This window comes from Protopterus annectens, chromosome 15.part0 (genome assembly GCF_019279795.1).
Source record: "Protopterus annectens isolate FY-2018-M chromosome 15.part0, PAN1.0, whole genome shotgun sequence".
Taxonomy (NCBI): domain Eukaryota; kingdom Metazoa; phylum Chordata; order Ceratodontiformes; family Protopteridae; genus Protopterus; species Protopterus annectens.
In genome coordinates, this window is record NC_056749.1 from 390,532,506 (window position 1) to 390,539,128 (window position 6,623).

Genomic DNA, 6,623 nt, shown 5'->3' on the forward strand with positions numbered 1-6,623 from the left:
GAATGACTATCTATGAAAAAAAATAGAGAATTCTGTTATTGATATGGCTGAGACTCAAGTGCTTGAAAATTTTGAAGGACCAGTCAGATCTCCCCAGCACCTTCTGCTATGTCTTTCTTATTGAATACATTAAAAGGTTTCATCAGTTTTATACTTTGGAGATCATCTCTACCTTGCCGACTTACCAATGTCATACAAAGAGCCTGTACAGTTAGTACCGTCAGCTCTGAAAAAGATCCATATAAAATGGGAAGATCGACATGTTAATCAGTGTTCAGTTAAAGCCAAGTTTACTAGTGCCAAAGCATTAATCCTCCAGCTTTAGTTCTGCTGGACTAGACATTCCCAGGATAATGTTTGTACCCACAGCTTGATCAAAGTCAAAACTTCTGTGATGGTTAGATAAAATGTTACAAAGATACACTTAAAATATACCTGTAGAAACCATATGTTGTTATCTTAAGGTGGACGATATTATCTATCAGCCAGGCTTATTGGTGTTATAACCTCTGTCAAATGATAGCTTGCTTTGGAGAAATGTGTCTACTTCTGGAATATGAGAAATATATATATATATATATATATATATATATATATAGAGAGAGAGAGAGAGAGTAGGTAGGAAAAGACTGTAAATCTACTGGTGAGCAGATCTTCCACACTGAAGCATCTGTACTTTTTTTTCAGAAATCTGTAGACCAGGGATTGAATTACTGTATCACCTCAGGACCCATTGGACAACTACATTAGACATCTTTGAATTGAGGGAGGGACATCTATGACTTACATAGCACAGCAGATTTTGAAATGGGAACTGTGTACAGGGAAGCATGCTGTAAGCTGGGGAGACCCCTTTTGTTATTGAAGTACATCATTATCAAAGCTCTCCTGTGTACAAATGCAGAAATATCGTTATACTGAAATGAATTGTCTGTGTGCAAATCGCCAGTTTGTGGTGTTGCACACTTACTCACAGTTCTACTGCTCTGGAGTTTTATATATATATATATATATATATATATATATAGTTAGGGGAAGCAGGGGCATAGCACAGCACAGTCACAGCACCTTACAAAAAGTGCTTGTTATGCTGTTAGCATGCATCTTCCTATATTTATTTGTGCTGTAAATTGTTCCAGACATTTGTTTCTTGTTATAAACATGCTCACTAATTTTCTGCATTTAAAATGTAGACTGTCAATTACTAAGGATTTTTGTTTATTACTGATATTGTGACATTCCTGGCTTGCGATCTTCTGGTCTCATTAATTTGGGATTTAACACTGTCATGGTTGAACATTCGAATTTCCGATTGTAAAATATATATATATATGTGTATATATATATATATATATATATATATATATATATATATACACAACTACTTAGTAGGAAGTTATAAAGCATTTTTTGTGCTACTATATGTGATTTCTTTGGCTTCGGTCATCTCGATGGCTTGGGTTCCTGGGGTGGGGGGGAATGTTGGGGCACCTAGGAAAAGTTTGCCTCGGGGTGCTTCTAACGTAGTTACTCCACTGGTGTCTTGTGAGGTACATCCCAAATGGGGCACTGTACTCTATGATGGGTCTGATGAGTAACGAGTAGAGAGGCACTATAACCTCTTTATTTCTAGATGTGAACCCTTTAGTAATTAGATGGGCTACATAGAAGGATTTCCTAACTACTTTGGCAATATGATTGTCAAAGGAGAGATTACTATCTACCTGTGTCCCCAGAGCTCTTATTACCTCTTCTGTATTAAGGGGGCTGCCACCTATGTGGTAATTCATGGGTGTTTTGTTTTTCCCAAATGGGATGACTATACATTTTTTGGCATTTAGCTTGAGACCATGACTTTGACACCAGGTGTCTGTCTCAGTAAGGTCCTTTTGGAGAATGTCCGTATCAGCCAGAAAGTAAATTATGGCTCCCAGTTTGCAGTCATCGGTGAACTTGGTTAGCCATAGTCCTGCTGTGTTTGTCTGTACTTCTGAGAAGTATATGCTGAACAGTAGGGGTCCCAGGACCGAGCCTTGTGGGACACCACTTGTGACTGGTTTAGAGTTGGACCTGGAGCCCACTATTCTTACCATGTGAGTTCTGTCTGTAAGCCAGTTGACAACTCATCTCATGACGTAGGGTTTTATGTTCAGGCTGGTGAGTTTTTCTATAATTCCCGAGTGGGGAATGGTGTCAAAAGCCTTGGCGAGGTCAAGGTAGGCTGTGTGAACTACCTTCCACTCATCTATGGCCTTGGTGACTGTCTCGAAGAAGTCAACCAGGTTTAGTAGGCATGATCTGCCCTTAACAAAGCCGAACTGGGTCATGTCAAGTGTTTGGAGGTTCCCAATGTCTTTGTTAATGAGTTCCATGATGATGCGCTCCATAGCCTTGCAAACCAGGCTAGTCAGGCTTATGGGGCAATAGTTACCAGGGTGAGTTGTGGCCCCTCCTTTGTGGAGCGGAATAACCGTTGCTGTGCGCCATTCTATGGGCACGTAGCCTGTGGAGAGGCTGAAGTTGAACAGTGTGTTTAGGTGGAAGGTTAGTTCGTTCTGTAGTTCATGCAAGATGCAGCCTGGGACACCATCTGGCCCCACTGACGCTGTGCTTTTGGCTTTTGAAAGGGCTGTTTTCATCTGTGCATCTGTCATTTCCAGGACACTACATGTTTCCGGTATTGTGGGCCCTTTTGGGGTTGAGAGGGGGGTGAAATTTGCACTGAATCTGTCTGCCAGGATGTTGGCAATATCAGTGGGTTCAGTATATTTTGTGCTATTTTGCACTAGCTCAGAGCCTATCTGTGAAGTTGCCATTTAGATTCTTGACATAGCTAAAGAAGGCTTTGTGGTTATCTTTCAAATCCTTGGCTATTTTTCTTTCGAAGTTAGCCTTGGAGGATTTTATGAGGGACCTTAGTTTCTTACTGATACTGATCAGGGATGTCTTTCCTTCTTGGGATTTGCTTTTTTTCTGAACTAGCTTCCTCCTTCTATTGTATAGCTTGTTTATGGCAGGGGACCACCAGACTAGTTTCCTTCTCTTAAGGGAGTGAGTCTTGGTTTTGCTAGGGATGGCATGATCCGTGCATCCTTGTAGGTGCTCATAGAGTGCATTTGTAAAGGTTCCTGCATCTTGGACACTGTTATCCTTTAGCGTGGGGGCTGTCAAACTTATCACCTCTGTCTTAAGTAAGGTGAAGTTTGCTATAGAAAAGTTTTTCACTGTGGTTTCCTTGGTTGGAGGTGGTGGTGTGGTGTGGACATCCAGAGTGATTAGTTTATGGTCTGATCTAACCAGTGACGGGCTGACATCTGGTGTGGAACACCTGTCACCCATGTTGGTGATGACCAGGTCCAATATGTTTTCACCTCTGGTAGGGGAATTTACCAGCTGATCCAGGGCATTTGAGTTGATAAATTCCAGGAAGCGCTGGACCTGGGAGTTTGTACTTGAGTAGTTTTCCCAGTTAACGGTAGGGTAATTGAAAATGCCCAGTATCAGGGTGTTTGGTAGGACCTTCATGTTTTCCAGTGTCTCCAGAAAGGCGGAGTGGTGGTCCTGGGTCATGCAGGATGATCTGTAGCAGGCCACAATTTGCATTGCAGATTTGCCTGATGTTAGTTGCACATGGATGATTTCGGAGGTATCATGCTGCGCCACTAACCTGGAGGTGTAGGTATCCTTGATGAATATGGATATACCCCCTCATTTTGTGTTTCGGTCCATGTTCTGTGGCCGGAATGTGTTGTATGGGTTGTAGCCCGGTAGTGCTGGGGTGCTCTGTGGAGCCTTGAACCAGGTTTCAGTTACTGCACAGATGTCAATGTTCTCCATACTGAGGAGTGCTTCGAGCACTTGCATTTTGAGATTTAAACTCCTGGCGTTGAGTAGCATAACCCTCATTTTTTTATTTGTGCTGTTTACGTAGGTGGGTTCAACTTTTGAGCCTTGCCTAAAAAAGGCACTATGGGGGCAGCAAGAGCCTTGGCCAGTATTCAAAAGCCTAGGGGTGATGGGTGCAAGCCGTTTTTTGTGAAGCAACGAGGCTTGTCGAGCATGTCATTCCAGGCTGACAGACACTGGATCCCCTTTGAATGACACCAGAAACTTAGCCAAGTTATGATGCAGCAGATGCCTTTTCTAGGGCTGCTGCTTTGGGTTCAGTGATGAGGAGGTATTCCTGGCTTAGGCTTAAAACTTTAACTGATGATATTAAAGCTAAGTTGATGGATGCTCCTCTTGATAATAATTTTGTTTGGGGAAGCAACTGCTGGTTTGTTTAAGTTCCTTCAGAATAAGGGGAAGGCCTTACAGGTGCTTAAACATGTATTTGTTTTTCCTGTACCTAAATTCCAGAAGAACTATCCTAATAAGCCAGCCTTTGTTCTCAGGCAATCTCGCCCTCCTACTAGGGGTAAAAAGAGTGGCAAGTGGGCTCCTCTAAATCCAAGGTTCCCTTTTCATCCCCCTGTTGCCTCTCAAGAATTGTTCAAAGATGCTTCAGACATGCGATGGGGAGTAACATTTGGCTCTGTAAAGGTGCAGGGGCTGTGGTTGCTTCATCAGCAGAAGGAGCACACCAATGTCAAAGAGATGAGAGCTCTTATTCTGGCTCTTCAGGCTTTTCATCCTCTTTTTCTCTCCAGGGCCTCTCAAGGTGTTCACAGACAATACCACAGTGATGTAGTATAAACAAACAGGGAAGAACAAGCTATTACCTTATTTCCTGGATGGCACTCCTGGTTTGGGATCTTGCTGTCAAGTATCAAGTGACTCTTCAGGCAGTTTACATCACTTCAGGTCAATCAGGTCAAAACATTTTGGCAGACACTCTGAGCAGGTCCTTAACTCAGTCCAAAAAATGGATGCTTCACAGGGATGTGTTTCTGGACATTGTCCACCAGTGGGGTACTCTTCAAGTAAATCTATTTGCCTACCGTCTGAACAGACAACTTCCTCTATTTTGTGTCAGAGACCTAGGTCCTCTGGTGTGGAGGTTGGATGCCCTATCCTTTTTAGAAGGGGATGTTTCTTTATGCATTCCCTCCCATTCCTCTCATTCCAAAAGTCCTGTTCAGAATTCCACAGAATACTCCCACAATCTTGTTGGTGACTTCCTTTTGGCTACGACAGCATTAGTTCCCTCTACTTCTGCATTTAGCCAAGGGCAATCATCACAAATTACCTCACGGGGTGGATCTACTCACACAAGACAATGGATCTTTCATCCATCCCCACCTGTCCACTCTTCGGCTGACACTGTGGGTGATAGGATTTTGATTCCACATAGACATTTTTTTCTGAGAATGTGCTGAATGTACTACAGGAGGCCAGGAAACCTACTACTAAGAAATCCTACTTATCCAAATGGAAGAGGTTTTCTATTTGGTGTCTTTCTCATAACCCAGACCCACTTACTGTGGATGTTCCTTTGGTTCTCTCTTATTTGTGTGAGTTGCTCAATGCTGGTCTGGTCTATTCTTCTATTAAAGCCCACTTAGCTCTGTCTGCTTGTCTGCCTTTATCTCCTCCTTTGGCTTCTAGATCTGAGGCTAAACAGTTCCTTAAAGGCATGCTTCACATGAGACCTCCCAGGAAGCCTGTTCCTCCTTCCTGCAATCTTTGTTTTGGAGAGGTTGACTCAGGCTCCTTTTGAGCCTGCTACTTCAGTTTCTTTGTAACATTGTTCTTGGAAGATTGTTTTTTTTGTTGCCCCTTACCTCTGCCAGACAGGTGTCTGAGCTTCAAGCCCTTATGGCTTGCCCTCCTTTTTTGAAATTTCATAAGGACAGGGAGTCCTTGTGTACTAATCCTTCTTTTATGCCTAAGATGGTTAATGAGTTTTCACTTAATCAGACTATTAAATTGCCTACGTTTTTCTCCTCTCTGCAATCTGACAGTGAGAGAATGCTGCATATTTGGATATGCATAGACAACAAAGATTTTATTTGGATAAGACAGTTTGTTCCTTTTCATCCTAGGTACATAGGATTAGCTGTATACAAGCAAACTATTTCTTCTTGGATTTCAAAGCCTATTTCTTTTTGTTATACTTTTTATGGTAAGAGCTTTCCTTCTTCAGTAAAAGCTCATTCTACTAGAGCTGTGGCTTCTTCTGGTGTATTTCTCAAGAGGATGGATACTAATTCTATTCTTGAAGCAGCTACCTGGACTTCTGTGCATACTTTTACTAAACACTATAAGTTGGATGATATCTCCTGAGCTAGATCTTGTTTTGCTAGGGCCATTCTTTGTGGCTTCCTAGAGGGCTTTACTGCTCCTTCCTCCCAAGTTTCTTCCTGAGATTTGACACTCTTCCAAACAAAGTATATTGCAGCATTAAATGTAAGGCTATAGTACAGTTGTGTAAAATCTTACTATAATAGTAGACTTCCTTTCCTTCACTGCTGCAGTATTCACTCCCTCCCAACTTCCTGCTAGTCCTTTATTTTCCTGGATGTATTCCTTAGACTGATGTATGTTCCTTCTGGGGCAATCAGTTCTGTGGATGGTATGTCTAGATGTTACCTTTATGCTCTACACTATGCAAGCAGCATACATGTGATGTTCGGTATACCTTAAAGCAACAGTAGGCTTTGGTATGCTGACCGGATGTCAGG